Here is a 17,127-nt window from a genome sequence, read left to right as displayed (position 1 = left end):
GGTGTCAACAGCATTGAGTTGTTGGTTCATTTCCCATGTGTCAATTATCATGGGTCCGTCTCGCATGTGGCTTAACTGCTTAACTAGCAGGGTGTCGTTACCATGGCTATGGCCAGGCGGCTCGTTAGGGGAGGGTCTCCAGTCCTTAATTAGTTTTGTTTAAAGGAGAGATAGTGAAGTCACCTTCACAGGGCTGTCACATGCCAGGGCTGTCATTACCTGTGTTTGCCAGGGCTGTCATTACCTGTGTTTACCAGGGCTGTCACATGCCAGGGCTGTCATTACCTGTGTTTACCAGGGCTGTCATTACCTGTGTTTACCAGGGCTGTCATTACCTGTGTTTACCAGGGCTGTCACATGCCAGGGCTGTCATTACCTGTGTTTGCCAGGGCTGTCACATGCCAGGGCTGTCATTACCTGTGTTTGCCAGGGCTGTCATTACCTGTATTTACCAGGGCTGTCATTACCTGTATTTACCAGGGCTGTCATTACCTGTATTTACCAGGGCTGTCATTACCTGTATTTACCAGGGCTGTCATTACCTGTGTTTGCCAGGGCTGTCATTACCTGTGTTTACCAGGGCTGTCACATGCCAGAGCTGTCATTACCTGTGTTTACCAGGGCTGTCATTACCTGTGTTTACCAGGGCTGTCACATGCCAGGGCTGTCATTACCTGTGTTTGCCAGGGCTGTCACATGCCAGGGCTGTCATTACCTGTGTTTTCCAGGGCTGTCATTACCTGTATTTACCAGGGCTGTCATTACCTGTATTTACCAGGGCTGTCATTACCTGTATTTACCAGGGCTGTCATTACCTGTGTTTGCCAGGGCTGTCATTACCTGTGTTTACCAGGGCTGTCACATGCCAGAGCTGTCATTACCTGTGTTTACCAGGGCTGTCATTACCTGTGTTTACCAGGGCTGTCACATGCCAGAGCTGTCATTACCTGTGTTTGCCAGGGCTGTCACATGCCAGGGCTGTCATTACCTGTGTTTGCCAGGGCTGTCATTACCTGTGTTTGCCAGGGCTGTCATTACCTGTGTTTACCAGGGCTGTCATTACCTGTGTTTGCCAGGGCTGTCATTACCTGTGTTTGCCAGGGCTGTCATTACCTGTGTTTACCAGGGCTGTCACATGCCAGGGCTGTCATTACCTGTGTTTGCCAGGGCTGTCACATGCCAGGGCTGTCATTACCTGTGTTTGCCAGGGCTGTCATTACCTGTGTTTGCCAGGGCTGTCACATGCCAGGGCTGTCATTACCTGTGTTTACCAGGGATGTCATTACCTGTATTTACCAGGGCTGTCATTACCTGTGTTTGCCAGGGCTGTCATTACCTGTGTTTGCCAGGGCTGTCATTACCTGTATTTGCCAGGGCTGTCATTACCTGTATTTGCCAGGGCTGTCATTACCTGTGTTTGCCAGGGCTGTCATTACCTGTGTTTGCCAGGGCTGTCATTACCTGTGTTTGCCAGGGCTGTCACATGCCAGGGCTGTCATTACCTGTGTTTACCAGGGTTGTCATTACCTGTATTTACCAGGGCTGTCATTACCTGTATTTACCAGGGCTGTCATTACCTGTATTTACCAGGGCTGTCATTACCTGTATTTACCAGGGCTGTCATTACCTGTGTTTGCCAGGGCTGTCACATGCCAGGGCTGTCATTACCTGTATTTAGCAGGGCTGTCATTACCTGTGTTTGCCAGGGCTGTCACATGCCAGGGCTGTCATTACCTGTATTTACCAGGGCTGTCATTACCTGTATTTGCCAGGGCTGTCATTACCTGTGTTTGCCAGGGCTGTCACATGCCAGGCTGTCATTACCCGTATTTACCAGGGCTGTCATTACCTGTATTTACCAGGGCTGTCACATGCCAGGGCTGTCATTACCTGTATTTACCTGGGCTGTCATTACCTGTATTTACCAGGGCTGTCACATGCCAGGGCTGTCATTACCTGTGTTTGCCAGGGCTGTCATTACCTGTGTTTGCCAGGGCTGTCACATGCCAGGGCTGTCATTACCTGTATTTACCAGGGCTGTCATGACCTGTATTTACCAGGGCTGTCACATGCCAGGGCTGTCATTACCTGTATTTACCAGGGCTGTCATTACCTGTATTTACCAGGGCTGTCACATGCCAGGGCTGTCATTACCTGTGTTTGCCAGGGCTGTCACATGCCAGGGCTGTCATTACCTGTGTTTGCCAGGGCTGTCATTACCTGTGTTTGCCAGGGCTGTCACATGCCAGGGCTGTCATTACCTGTGTTTGCCAGGGCTGTCACATGCCAGGGCTGTCATTACCTGTATTTACCAGGGCTGTCATTACCTGTATTTGCCAGGGCTGTCATTACCTGTGTTTGCCAGGGCTGTCACATGCCAGGGTTGTCATTACCTGTGTTTACCAGGGCTGTCATTACCTGTATTTACCAGGGCTGTCATTACCTGTGTTTACCAGGGCTGTCATTACCTGTGTTTGCCAGGGCTGTCATTACCTGTATTTACCAGGGCTGTCATTACCTGTGTTTGCCAGGGCTGTCATTACCTGTGTTTGCCAGGGCTGTCACATGCCAGGGCTGTCATTACCTGTATTTACCAGGGCTGTCATTACCTGTATTTGCCAGGGCTGTCATTACCTGTGTTTGCCAGGGCTGTCACATGCCAGGGCTGTCATTACCTGTATTTACCAGGGCTGTCATTACCTGTATTTACCAGGGCTGTCACATGCCAGGGCTGTCATTACCTGTATTTACCAGGGCTGTCATTACCTGTATTTACCAGGGCTGTCACATGCCAGGGCTGTCATTACCTGTGTTTGCCAGGGCTGTCACATGCCAGGGCTGTCATTACCTGTGTTTGCCAGGACTGTCATTACCTGTGTTTACCAGGACTGTCATTACCTGTGTTTGCCAGGGCTGTCATTACCTGTGTTTACCAGGGCTGTCATTACCTGTGTTTGGCAGGGCTGTCATTACCTGTATTTGCCAGGGCTGTCATTACCTGTGTTTGCCAGGGCTGTCATTACCTGTATTTGCCAGGGCTGTCACATGCCAGGGCTGTCATTACCTGTATTTACCAGGGCTGTCATTACCTGTGTTTGCCAGGGCTGTCATTACCTGTGTTTGCCAGGGCTGTCACATGCCAGGGCTGTCATTACCTGTGTTTGCCAGGGCTGTCATTCCCTGTCACATACCAGGGCTGTCATTACCTGTATTTACCAGGGCTGTCATTACCTGTGTTTGCCAGGGCTGTCATTACCTGTGTTTGCCAGGGCTGTCATTACCTGTGTTTACCAGGGCTGTCATTACCTGTATTTGCCAGGACTGTCATTACCTGTGTTTACCAGGGCTGTCATTACCTGTATTTGCCAGGGCTGTCATTACCTGTGTTTGCCAGGGCTGTCATTACCTGTATTTGCCAGGGCTGTCACATGCCAGGGCTGTCACATGCCAGGGCTGTCATTACCTGTCACATGCCAGGGCTGTCATTACCTGTGTTTGCCAGGGCTGTCACATGCCAGGGCTGTCATTACCTGTGTTTGCCAGGGCTGTCATTACCTGTGTTTACCAGGGCTGTCACATGCCAGGGCTGTCATTACCTGTATTTACCAGGGCTGGCATTACCTGTGTTTGCCAGGGCTGTCATTACCTGTATTTGCCAGGGCTGTCACATGCCAGGGCTGTCATTACCTGTGTTTGCCAGGGCTGTCATTACCTGTGTTTGCCAGGGCTGTCATTACCTGTATTTGCCAGGGCTGTCATTACCTGTATTTACCAGGGCTGTCATTACCTGTGTTTGCCAGGGCTGTCATTACCTGTATTTGCCAGGGCTGTCATTACCTGTGTTTACCAGGGCTGTCATTACCTGTGTTTGCCAGGGCTGTCATTACCTGTGTTTGCCAGGGCTGTCACATGCCAGGGCTGTCATTACCTGTATTTACCAGGGCTGTCATTACCTGTATTTGCCAGGGCTGTCATTACCTGTGTTTACCAGGGCTGTCATTACCTGTATTTACCAGGGCTGTCATTACCTGTGTTTACCAGGGCTGTCATTACCTGTATTTACCAGGGATGTCATTACCTGTGTTTACCAGGGCTGTCATTACCTGTGTTTGCCAGGGCTGTCATTACCTGTATTTACCAGGGCTGTCATTACCTGTATTTGCCAGGGCTGTCATTATCTGTATTTGCCAGGGCTGTCACATGCCAGGGCTGTCATTACCTGTATTTACCAGGGCTGTCATTACCTGTATTTACCAGGGCTGTCATTACCTGTGTTTACCAGGGCTGTCATTACCTGTGTTTGCCAGGGCTGTCACATGCCAGGGCTGTCATTACCTGTGTTTGCCAGGGCTGTCATTACCTGTGTTTGCCAGGGCTGTCATTACCTGTATTTACCAGGGCTGTCATTACCTGTGTTTACCAGGGCTGTCATTACCTGTGTTTGCCAGGGCTGTCATTACCTGTATTTACCAGGGCTGTCATTACCTGTGTTTGCCAGGGCTGTCATTACCTGTATTTACCAGGGCTGTCATTACCTGTATTTGCCAGGGCTGTCATAACCTGTGTTTGCCAGGGCTGTCATTACCTGTGTTTGCCAGGGCTGTCATTACCTGTCACATGCCAGGGCTGTCATTACCTGTATTTACCAGGGCTGTCATTACCTGTGTTTGCCATGGCTGTCATTACCTGTGTTTGCCAGGGCTGTCACATGCCAGGGCTGTCATTACCTGTGTTTGCCAGGGCTGTCACATGCCAGGGCTGTCATTACCTGTGTTTGCCAGGGCTGTCATTACCTGTCACATGCCAGGGCTGTCATTACCTGTGTTTGCCAGGACTGTCAGTACCTGTGTTTGCCAGGGCTGTCATTACCTGTATTTGCCAGGACTGTCATTACCTGTGTTTGCCAGGGCTGTCACATGCCAGGGCTGTCATTACCTGTGTTTGCCAGGGCTGTCATTACCTGTGTTTGCCAGGGCTGTCATTACCTGTATTTACCAGGGCTGTCATTACCTGTATTTGCCAGGGCTGTCATAACCTGTGTTTGCCAGGGCTGTCATTACCTGTGTTTGCCAGGGCTGTCATTACCTGTGTTTGCCAGGGCTGTCATTACCTGTGTTTGCCAGGGCTGTCATTACCTGTCACATGCCAGGGCTGTCATTACCTGTATTTGCCAGGACTGTCATTCCCTGTGTTTACCAGGGATGTCATTACCTGTGTTTGCCAGGGCTGTCATTACCTGTGTTTGCCAGGGCTGTCATTACCTGTGTTTACCAGGGCTGTCATTACCTGTATTTGCCAGGGCTGTCATTACCTGTATTTGCCAGGGCTGTCATTACCTGTGTTTGCCAGGGCTGTCATTACCTGTGTTTGCCAGGGCTGTCATTACCTGTGTTTACCAGGGCTGTCATTACCTGTATTTGCCAGGGCTGTCATTACCTGTATTTGCCAGGGCTGTCATTACCTGTGTTTGCCAGGGCTGTCATTACCTGTATTTACCAGGGCTGTCATTACCTGTATTTGCCAGGGCTGTCATTACCTGTATTTACCAGGGCTGTCATTACCTGTATTTGCCAGGGCTGTCATTACCTGTGTGTTGCCAGGGCTGTCACATGCCAGGGCTGTCATTACCTGTATTTGCCAGGGCTGTCACATGCCAGGGCTGTCATTACCTGTGTTTGCCAGTGCTGTCACATGCCAGGGCTGTCATTACCTGTATTTGCCAGGGCTGTCATTACCTGTGTTTGCCAGGGCTGTCATTACCTGTGTTTGCCAGGACTGTCATTACCTGTGTTTACCAGGACTGTCATTACCTGTGTTTGCCAGGGCTGTCATTACCTGTGTTTACCAGGGCTGTCATTACCTGTGTTTGGCAGGGCTGTCATTACCTGTATTTGCCAGGGCTGTCATTACCTGTGTTTGCCAGGGCTGTCATTACCTGTATTTGCCAGGGCTGTCACATGCCAGGGCTGTCATTACCTGTATTTACCAGGGCTGTCATTACCTGTGTTTGCCAGGGCTGTCATTACCTGTGTTTGCCAGGGCTGTCACATGCCAGGGCTGTCATTACCTGTGTTTGCCAGGGCTGTCATTACCTGTGTTTGCCAGGGCTGTCATTACCTGTGTTTGCCAGGGCTGTCATTACCTGTATTTACCAGGGCTGTCATTACCTGTGTTTACCAGGGCTGTCATTACCTGTATTTGCCAGGACTGTCATTACCTGTCACATGCCAGGGCTGTCATTACCTGTGTTTACCAGGGCTGTCATTCCCTGTCACATACCAGGGCTGTCATTACCTGTATTTACCAGGGCTGTCATTACCTGTGTTTGCCAGGGCTGTCATTACCTGTGTTTGCCAGGGCTGTCACATGCCAGGGCTGTCATTACCTGTGTTTGCCAGGGCTGTCATTACCTGTCACATGCCAGGGCTGTCATTACCTGTGTTTGCCAGGACTGTCAGTACCTGTGTTTGCCAGGGCTGTCATTACCTGTATTTGCCAGGACTGTCATTACCTGTGTTTGCCAGGGCTGTCACATGCCAGGGCTGTCATTACCTGTGTTTGCCAGGGCTGTCATTACCTGTATTTACCAGGGCTGTCATTACCTGTATTTTCCAGGGCTGTCATTACCTGTGTTTGCCAGGGCTGTCATTACCTGTGTTTGCCAGGGCTGTCACATGCCAGGGCTGTCATTACCTGTGTTTGCCAGGGCTGTCATTACCTGTCACATTCCTGGGCTGTCATTACCTGTATTTGCCAGGACTGTCATTACCTGTGTTTACCAGGGATGTCATTACCTGTGTTTGCCAGGGCTGTCATTATATGTGTTTGCCAGGGCTGTCATTACCTGTGTTTGCCAGGGCTGTCATTACCTGTATTTGCCAGGACTGTCATTACCTGTGTTTACCAGGGCTGTCATTACCTGTATTTGCCAGGGCTGTCATTACCTGTGTTTGCCAGGGCTGTCATTACCTGTATTTACCAGGGCTGTCATTACCTGTATTTGCCAGGGCTGTCATTACCTGTGTTTGCCAGGGCTGTCACATGCCAGGGCTGTCATTACCTGTATTTGCCAGGGCTGTCACATGCCAGGGCTGTCATTACCTGTGTTTGCCAGTGCTGTCACATGCCAGGGCTGTCATTACCTGTATTTGCCAGGGCTGTCATTACCTGTGTTTGCCAGGGCTGTCATTACCTGTGTTTGCCAGGACTGTCATTACCTGTGTTTACCAGGACTGTCATTACCTGTGTTTGCCAGGGCTGTCATTACCTGTGTTTACCAGGGCTGTCATTACCTGTGTTTGGCAGGGCTGTCATTACCTGTATTTGCCAGGGCTGTCATTACCTGTGTTTGCCAGGGCTGTCATTACCTGTATTTGCCAGGGCTGTCACATGCCAGGGCTGTCATTACCTGTATTTACCAGGGCTGTCACATGCCAGGGCTGTCATTACCTGTGTTTGCCAGGGCTGTCATTACCTGTGTTTGCCAGGGCTGTCACATGCCAGGGCTGTCATTACCTGTGTTTGCCAGGGCTGTCATTACCTGTCACATTCCTGGGCTGTCATTACCTGTATTTGCCAGGACTGTCATTACCTGTGTTTACCAGGGATGTCATTACCTGTGTTTGCCAGGGCTGTCATTATATGTGTTTGCCAGGGCTGTCATTACCTGTGTTTGCCAGGGCTGTCATTACCTGTATTTGCCAGGACTGTCATTACCTGTGTTTACCAGGGCTGTCATTACCTGTATTTGCCAGGGCTGTCATTACCTGTGTTTGCCAGGGCTGTCATTACCTGTATTTACCAGGGCTGTCATTACCTGTATTTGCCAGGGCTGTCATTACCTGTGTTTGCCAGGGCTGTCACATGCCAGGGCTGTCATTACCTGTATTTGCCAGGGCTGTCACATGCCAGGGCTGTCATTACCTGTGTTTGCCAGTGCTGTCACATGCCAGGGCTGTCATTACCTGTATTTGCCAGGGCTGTCATTACCTGTGTTTGCCAGGGCTGTCATTACCTGTGTTTGCCAGGACTGTCATTACCTGTGTTTACCAGGACTGTCATTACCTGTGTTTGCCAGGGCTGTCATTACCTGTGTTTACCAGGGCTGTCATTACCTGTGTTTGCCAGGGCTGTCATTACCTGTATTTGCCAGGGCTGTCATTACCTGTGTTTGCCAGGGCTGTCATTACCTGTATTTGCCAGGGCTGTCACATGCCAGGGCTGTCATTACCTGTATTTACCAGGGCTGTCATTACCTGTGTTTGCCAGGGCTGTCATTACCTGTGTTTGCCAGGGCTGTCACATGCCAGGGCTGTCATTACCTGTGTTTGCCAGGGCTGTCATTACCTGTGTTTGCCAGGGCTGTCATTACCTGTGTTTGCCAGGGCTGTCATTACCTGTGTTTGCCAGGGCTGTCATTACCTGTATTTGCCAGGGCTGTCATTACCTGTATTTACCAGGGCTGTCATTACCTGTGTTTACCAGGGCTGTCATTACCTGTATTTGCCAGGACTGTCATTACCTGTCACATGCCAGGGCTGTCATTACCTGTGTTTGCCAGGGCTGTCATTCCCTGTCACATGCCAGGGCTGTCATTACCTGTATTTACCAGGGCTGTCATTACCTGTGTTTGCCAGGGCTGTCACATGCCAGGGCTGTCATTACCTGTGTTTGCCAGGGCTGTCACATGCCAGGGCTGTCATTACCTGTCACATGCCAGGGCTGTCATTACCTGTGTTTGCCAGGACTGTCAGTACCTGTGTTTGCCAGGGCTGTCATTACCTGTATTTGCCAGGACTGTCATTACCTGTGTTTGCCAGGGCTGTCACATGCCAGGGCTGTCATTACCTGTGTTTGCCAGGGCTGTCATTACCTGTATTTACCAGGGCTGTCATTACCTGTATTTTCCAGGGCTGTCATTACCTGTGTTTGCCAGGGCTGTCATTACCTGTGTTTGCCAGGGCTGTCACATGCCAGGGCTGTCATTACCTGTGTTTGCCAGGGCTGTCATTACCTGTCACATTCCTGGGCTGTCATTACCTGTATTTGCCAGGACTGTCATTACCTGTGTTTACCAGGGATGTCATTACCTGTGTTTGCCAGGGCTGTCATTACCTGTATTTGCCAGGACTGTCATTACCTGTGTTTACCAGGGCTGTCATTACCTGTATTTGCCAGGGCTGTCATTACCTGTGTTTGCCAGGCCTGTCATTACCTGTATTTACCAGGGCTGTCATTACCTGTATTTGCCAGGGCTGTCATTACCTGTGTTTGCCAGGGCTGTCACATGCCAGGGCTGTCATTACCTGTATTTGCCAGGGCTGTCACATGCCAGGGCTGTCATTACCTGTGTTTGCCAGTGCTGTCACATGCCAGGGCTGTCATTACCTGTATTTGCCAGGGCTGTCATTACCTGTGTTTGCCAGGACTGTCATTACCTGTGTTTACCAGGACTGTCATTACCTGTGTTTGCCAGGGCTGTCATTACCTGTGTTTACCAGGGCTGTCATTACCTGTGTTTGCCAGGGCTGTCATTACCTGTATTTGCCAGGGCTGTCATTACCTGTGTTTGCCAGGGCTGTCATTACCTGTATTTGCCAGGGCTGTCACATGCCAGGGCTGTCATTACCTGTATTTACCAGGGCTGTCATTACCTGTGTTTGCCAGGGCTGTCATTACCTGTGTTTGCCAGGGCTGTCACATGCCAGGGCTGTCATTACCTGTGTTTGCCAGGGCTGTCATTACCTGTGTTTGCCAGGGCTGTCATTACCTGTGTTTGCCAGGGCTGTCATTACCTGTATTTGCCAGGGCTGTCATTACCTGTATTTACCAGGGCTGTCATTACCTGTGTTTACCAGGGCTGTCATTACCTGTATTTGCCAGGACTGTCATTACCTGTCACATGCCAGGGCTGTCATTACCTGTGTTTGCCAGGGCTGTCATTCCCTGTCACATGCCAGGGCTGTCATTACCTGTATTTACCAGGGCTGTCATTACCTGTGTTTGCCAGGGCTGTCACATGCCAGGGCTGTCATTACCTGTGTTTGCCAGGGCTGTCACATGCCAGGGCTGTCATTACCTGTCACATGCCAGGGCTGTCATTACCTGTGTTTGCCAGGACTGTCAGTACCTGTGTTTGCCAGGGCTGTCATTACCTGTATTTGCCAGGACTGTCATTACCTGTGTTTGCCAGGGCTGTCACATGCCAGGGCTGTCATTACCTGTGTTTGCCAGGGCTGTCATTACCTGTATTTACCAGGGCTGTCATTACCTGTATTTTCCTGGGCTGTCATTACCTGTATTTGCCAGGACTGTCATTACCTGTGTTTACCAGGGATGTCATTACCTGTGTTTGCCAGGGCTGTCATTATCTGTGTTTGCCAGGGCTGTCATTACCTGTGTTTGCCAGGGCTGTCATTACCTGTATTTGCCAGGACTGTCATTACTTGTGTTTACCAGGGCTGTCATTACCTATATTTGCCAGGGCTGTCATTACCTGTATTTGCCAGGGCTGTCATAACCTGTGTTTGCCAGGGCTGTCATTACCTGTGTTTGCCAGGGCTGTCACATGCCAGGGCTGTCATTACCTGTGTTTGCCAGGGCTGTCATTACCTGTGTTTGCCAGGGCTGTCATTACCTGTCACATGCCAGGGCTGTCATTACCTGTATTTGCCAGGACTGTCATTACCTGTGTTTACCAGGGATGTCATTACCTGTGTTTGCCAGGGCTGTCATTACCTGTGTTTGCCAGGGCTGTCATTACCTGTGTTTACCAGGGCTGTCATTACCTGTATTTGCCAGGGCTGCCATTACCTGTATTTGCCAGGGCTGTCATTACCTGTGTTTGCCAGGGCTGTCATTACCTGTGTTTGCCAGGGCTGTCATTACCTGTGTTTACCAGGGCTGTCATTACCTGTATTTGCCAGGGCTGTCATTACCTGTATTTGCCAGGGCTGTCATTACCTGTGTTTGCCAGGGCTGTCATTACCTGTATTTACCAGGGCTGTCATTACCTGTATTTGCCAGGGCTGACATTACCTGTATTTACCAGGGCTGTCATTACCTGTATTTGCCAGGGCTGTCATTACCTGTGTTTGCCAGGGCTGTCACATGCCAGGGCTGTCATTACCTGTATTTGCCAGGGCTGTCACATGCCAGGGCTGTCATTACCTGTGTTTGCCAGTGCTGTCACATGCCAGGGCTGTCATTACCTGTATTTGCCAGGGCTGTCATTACCTGTGTTTGCCAGGGCTGTCATTCCCTGTCACATACCAGGGCTGTCATTACCTGTATTTACCAGGGCTGTCATTACCTGTGTTTGCCAGGGCTGTCATTACCTGTGTTTGCCAGGGCTGTCACATGCCAGGGCTGTCATTACCTGTGTTTGCCAGGGCTGTCATTACCTGTCACATGCCAGGGCTGTCATTACCTGTGTTTGCCAGGACTGTCAGTACCTGTGTTTGCCAGGGCTGTCATTACCTGTATTTGCCAGGACTGTCATTACCTGTGTTTGCCAGGGCTGTCACATGCCAGGGCTGTCATTACCTGTGTTTGCCAGGGCTGTCATTACCTGTATTTACCAGGGCTGTCATTACCTGTATTTTCCAGGGCTGTCATTACCTGTGTTTGCCAGGGCTGTCATTACCTGTGTTTGCCAGGGCTGTCACATTCCTGGGCTGTCATTACCTGTATTTGCCAGGACTGTCATTACCTGTGTTTACCAGGGATGTCATTACCTGTGTTTGCCAGGGCTGTCATTATATGTGTTTGCCAGGGCTGTCATTACCTGTGTTTGCCAGGGCTGTCATTACCTGTATTTGCCAGGACTGTCATTACCTGTGTTTACCAGGGCTGTCATTACCTGTATTTGCCAGGGCTGTCATTACCTGTGTTTGCCAGGGCTGTCATTACCTGTATTTACCAGGGCTGTCATTACCTGTATTTGCCAGGGCTGTCATTACCTGTGTTTGCCAGGGCTGTCACATGCCAGGGCTGTCATTACCTGTATTTGCCAGGGCTGTCACATGCCAGGGCTGTCATTACCTGTGTTTGCCAGTGCTGTCACATGCCAGGGCTGTCATTACCTGTATTTGCCAGGGCTGTCATTACCTGTGTTTGCCAGGGCTGTCATTACCTGTGTTTGCCAGGACTGTCATTACCTGTGTTTACCAGGACTGTCATTACCTGTGTTTGCCAGGGCTGTCATTACCTGTGTTTACCAGGGCTGTCATTACCTGTGTTTGCCAGGGCTGTCATTACCTGTATTTGCCAGGGCTGTCATTACCTGTGTTTGCCAGGGCTGTCATTACCTGTATTTGCCAGGGCTGTCACATGCCAGGGCTGTCATTACCTGTATTTACCAGGGCTGTCATTACCTGTGTTTGCCAGGGCTGTCATTACCTGTGTTTGCCAGGGCTGTCACATGCCAGGGCTGTCATTACCTGTGTTTGCCAGGGCTGTCATTACCTGTGTTTGCCAGGGCTGTCATTACCTGTGTTTGCCAGGGCTGTCATTACCTGTATTTGCCAGGGCTGTCATTACCTGTATTTACCAGGGCTGTCATTACCTGTGTTTACCAGGGCTGTCATTACCTGTATTTGCCAGGACTGTCATTACCTGTCACATGCCAGGGCTGTCATTACCTGTGTTTGCCAGGGCTGTCATTCCCTGTCACATGCCAGGGCTGTCATTACCTGTATTTACCAGGGCTGTCATTACCTGTGTTTGCCAGGGCTGTCACATGCCAGGGCTGTCATTACCTGTGTTTGCCAGGGCTGTCACATGCCAGGGCTGTCATTACCTGTCACATGCCAGGGCTGTCATTACCTGTGTTTGCCAGGACTGTCAGTACCTGTGTTTGCCAGGGCTGTCATTACCTGTATTTGCCAGGACTGTCATTACCTGTGTTTGCCAGGGCTGTCACATGCCAGGGCTGTCATTACCTGTGTTTGCCAGGGCTGTCATTACCTGTATTTACCAGGGCTGTCATTACCTGTATTTTCCAGGGCTGTCATTACCTGTGTTTGCCAGGGCTGTCATTACCTGTGTTTGCCAGGGCTGTCACATGCCAGGGCTGTCATTACCTGTGTTTGCCAGGGCTGTCATGACCTGTGTTTGCCAGGGCTGTCATTACCTGTATTTACCAGGGCTGTCATTACCTGTATTTGCCAGGGCTGACATTACCTGTATTTACCAGGGCTGTCATTACCTGTATTTGCCAGGGCTGTCATTACCTGTGTTTGCCAGGGCTGTCACATGCCAGGGCTGTCATTACCTGTATTTGCCAGGGCTGTCACATGCCAGGGCTGTCATTACCTGTGTTTGCCAGTGCTGTCACATGCCAGGGCTGTCATTACCTGTATTTGCCAGGGCTGTCATTACCTGTGTTTGCCAGGGCTGTCATTACCTGTGTTTGCCAGGACTGTCATTACCTGTGTTTGCCAGGGCTGTCATTACCTGTGTTTACCAGGGCTGTCATTACCTGTGTTTGGCAGGGCTGTCATTACCTGTATTTGCCAGGGCTGTCATTACCTGTGTTTGCCAGGGCTGTCATTACCTGTATTTGCCAGGGCTGTCACATGCCAGGGCTGTCATTACCTGTATTTACCAGGGCTGTCATTACCTGTGTTTGCCAGGGCTGTCATTACCTGTGTTTGCCAGGGCTGTCACATGCCAGGGCTGTCATTACCTGTGTTTGCCAGGGCTGTCATTACCTGTGTTTGCCAGGGCTGTCATTACCTGTGTTTGCCAGGGCTGTCATTACCTGTATTTACCATGGCTGTCATTACCTGTGTTTACCAGGGCTGTCATTACCTGTATTTGCCAGGACTGTCATTACCTGTCACATGCCAGGGCTGTCATTACCTGTGTTTGCCAGGGCTGTCATTCCCTGTCACATACCAGGGCTGTCATTACCTGTATTTACCAGGGCTGTCATTACCTGTGTTTGCCAGGGCTGTCATTACCTGTGTTTGCCAGGGCTGTCACATGCCAGGGCTGTCATTACCTGTGTTTGCCAGGGCTGTCATTACCTGTCACATGCCAGGGCTGTCATTACCTGTGTTTGCCAGGACTGTCAGTACCTGTGTTTGCCAGGGCTGTCATTACCTGTATTTGCCAGGACTGTCATTACCTGTGTTTGCCAGGGCTGTCACATGCCAGGGCTGTCATTACCTGTGTTTGCCAGGGCTGTCATTACCTGTATTTACCAGGGCTGTCATTACCTGTGTTTGCCAGGGCTGTCATTACCTGTGTTTGCCAGGGCTGTCACATGCCAGGGCTGTCATTACCTGTGTTTGCCAGGGCTGTCATTACCTGTCACATTCCTGGGCTGTCATTACCTGTATTTGCCAGGACTGTCATTACCTGTGTTTACCAGGGATGTCATTACCTGTGTTTGCCAGGGCTGTCATTACCTGTGTTTGCCAGGGCTGTCATTACCTGTATTTGCCAGGACTGTCATTACCTGTGTTTACCAGGGCTGTCATTACCTGTATTTGCCAGGGCTGTCATTACCTGTGTTTGCCAGGGCTGTCATTACCTGTATTTACCAGGGCTTTCATTACCTGTATTTGCCAGGGCTGTCATTACCTGTGTTTGCCAGGGCTGTCACATGCCAGGGCTGTCATTACCTGTATTTGCCAGGGCTGTCACATGCCAGGGCTGTCATTACCTGTGTTTGCCAGTGCTGTCACATGCCAGGGCTGTCATTACCTGTATTTGCCAGGGCTGTCATTACCTGTGTTTGCCAGGGCTGTCATTACCTGTGTTTGCCAGGACTGTCATTACCTGTGTTTACCAGGACTGTCATTACCTGTGTTTGCCAGGGCTGTCATTACCTGTGTTTACCAGGGCTGTCATTACCTGTGTTTGCCAGGGCTGTCATTACCTGTATTTGCCAGGGCTGTCATTACCTGTGTTTGCCAGGGCTGTCATTACCTGTATTTGCCAGGGCTGTCACATGCCAGGGCTGTCATTACCTGTATTTACCAGGGCTGTCATTACCTGTGTTTGCCAGGGCTGTCATTACCTGTGTTTGCCAGGGCTGTCACATGCCAGGGCTGTCATTACCTGTGTTTGCCAGGGCTGTCATTACCTGTGTTTGCCAGGGATGTCATTACCTGTGTTTGCCAGGGCTGTCATTACCTGTATTTGCCAGGGCTGTCATTACCTGTATTTACCAGGGCTGTCATTACCTGTGTTTACCAGGGCTGTCATTACCTGTATTTGCCAGGACTGTCATTACCTGTCACATGCCAGGGCTGTCATTACCTGTGTTTGCCAGGGCTGTCATTCCCTGTCACATGCCAGGGCTGTCATTACCTGTATTTACCAGGGCTGTCATTACCTGTGTTTGCCAGGGCTGTCACATGCCAGGGCTGTCATTACCTGTGTTTGCCAGGGCTGTCACATGCCAGGGCTGTCATTACCTGTCACATGCCAGGGCTGTCATTACCTGTGTTTGCCAGGACTGTCAGTACCTGTGTTTGCCAGGGCTGTCATTACCTGTATTTGCCAGGACTGTCATTACCTGTGTTTGCCAGGGCTGTCACATGCCAGGGCTGTCATTACCTGTGTTTGCCAGGGCTGTCATTACCTGTATTTACCAGGGCTGTCATTACCTGTATTTTCCAGGGCTGTCATTACCTGTGTTTGCCAGGGCTGTCATTACCTGTGTTTGCCAGGGCTGTCACATGCCAGGGCTGTCATTACCTGTGTTTGCCAGGGCTGTCATTACCTGTGTTTGCCAGGGCTGTCATTACCTGTCACATTCCTGGGCTGTCATTACCTGTATTTGCCAGGACTGTCATTACCTGTGTTTACCAGGGATGTCATTACCTGTGTTTGCCAGGGCTGTCATTACCTGTGTTTGCCAGGGCTGTCATTACCTGTATTTGCCAGGACTGTCATTACTTGTGTTTACCAGGGCTGTCATTACCTATATTTGCCAGGGCTGTCATTACCTGTATTTGCCAGGGCTGTCATTACCTGTGTTTGCCAGGGCTGTCATTACCTGTATTTACCAGGGCTGTCATTACCTGTATTTGCCAGGGCTGTCATTACCTGTATTTACCAGGGCTGTCATTACCTGTATTTGCCAGGGCTGTCATTACCTGTGTTTGCCAGGGCTGTCACATGCCAGGGCTGTCATTACCTGTATTTGCCAGGGCTGTCACATGCCAGGGCTGTCATTACCTGTGTTTGCCAGTGCTGTCACATGCCAGGGCTGTCATTACCTGTATTTGCCAGGGCTGTCATTACCTGTGTTTGCCAGGGCTGTCATTACCTGTGTTTGCCAGGACTGTCATTACCTGTGTTTGCCAGGACTGTCATTACCTGTGTTTGCCAGGGCTGTCATTACCTGTGTTTACCAGGGCTGTCATTACCTGTGTTTGACAGGGCTGTCACATGCCAGGGCTGTCATTACCTGTATTTACCAGGGCTGTCATTACCTGTGTTTGCCAGGGCTGTCATTACCTGTGTTTGCCAGGGCTGTCACATGCCAGGGCTGTCATTACCTGTGTTTGCCAGGGCTGTCATTACCTGTCACATTCCTGGGCTGTCATTACCTGTATTTGCCAGGACTGTCATTACCTGTGTTTACCAGGGATGTCATTACCTGTGTTTGCCAGGGCTGTCATTACCTGTGTTTGCCAGGGCTGTCATTACCTGTATTTGCCAGGACTGTCATTACCTGTGTTTACCAGGGCTGTCATTACCTGTATTTGCCAGGGCTGTCATTACCTGTGTTTGCCAGGGCTGTCATTACCTGTATTTACCAGGGCTTTCATTACCTGTATTTGCCAGGGCTGTCATTACCTGTGTTTGCCAGGGCTGTCACATGCCAGGGCTGTCATTACCTGTATTTGCCAGGGCTGTCACATGCCAGGGCTGTCATTACCTGTGTTTGCCAGTGCTGTCACATGCCAGGGCTGTCATTACCTGTATTTGCCAGGGCTGTCATTACCTGTGTTTGCCAGGGCTGTCATTACCTGTGTTTGCCAGGACTGTCATTACCTGTGTTTACCAGGACTGTCATTACCTGTGTTTGCCAGGGCTGTCATTACCTGTGTTTACCAGGGCTGTCATTACCTGTGTTTGCCAGGGCTGTCATTACCTGTATTTGCC

The 17,127-nt window shown here is 50.4% G+C and overlaps 1 protein-coding gene across 1 annotated transcript in view; it reads left to right on the top strand.

Moving 5' to 3' along the window:
- The window catches only part of LOC135563856 (galactose-1-phosphate uridylyltransferase-like), a 42,666-nt gene that overhangs the window by 10,393 nt on the left and 15,146 nt on the right, over positions 1-17,127 (top strand). The gene's annotated exons all lie outside the window — the stretch shown is intronic.

This window comes from Oncorhynchus nerka, linkage group LG22 (assembly GCF_034236695.1).
Source record: "Oncorhynchus nerka isolate Pitt River linkage group LG22, Oner_Uvic_2.0, whole genome shotgun sequence".
NCBI lineage: Eukaryota > Metazoa > Chordata > Actinopteri > Salmoniformes > Salmonidae > Oncorhynchus > Oncorhynchus nerka.
This window is presented reverse-complemented; position numbering and strand designations above follow the sequence as displayed.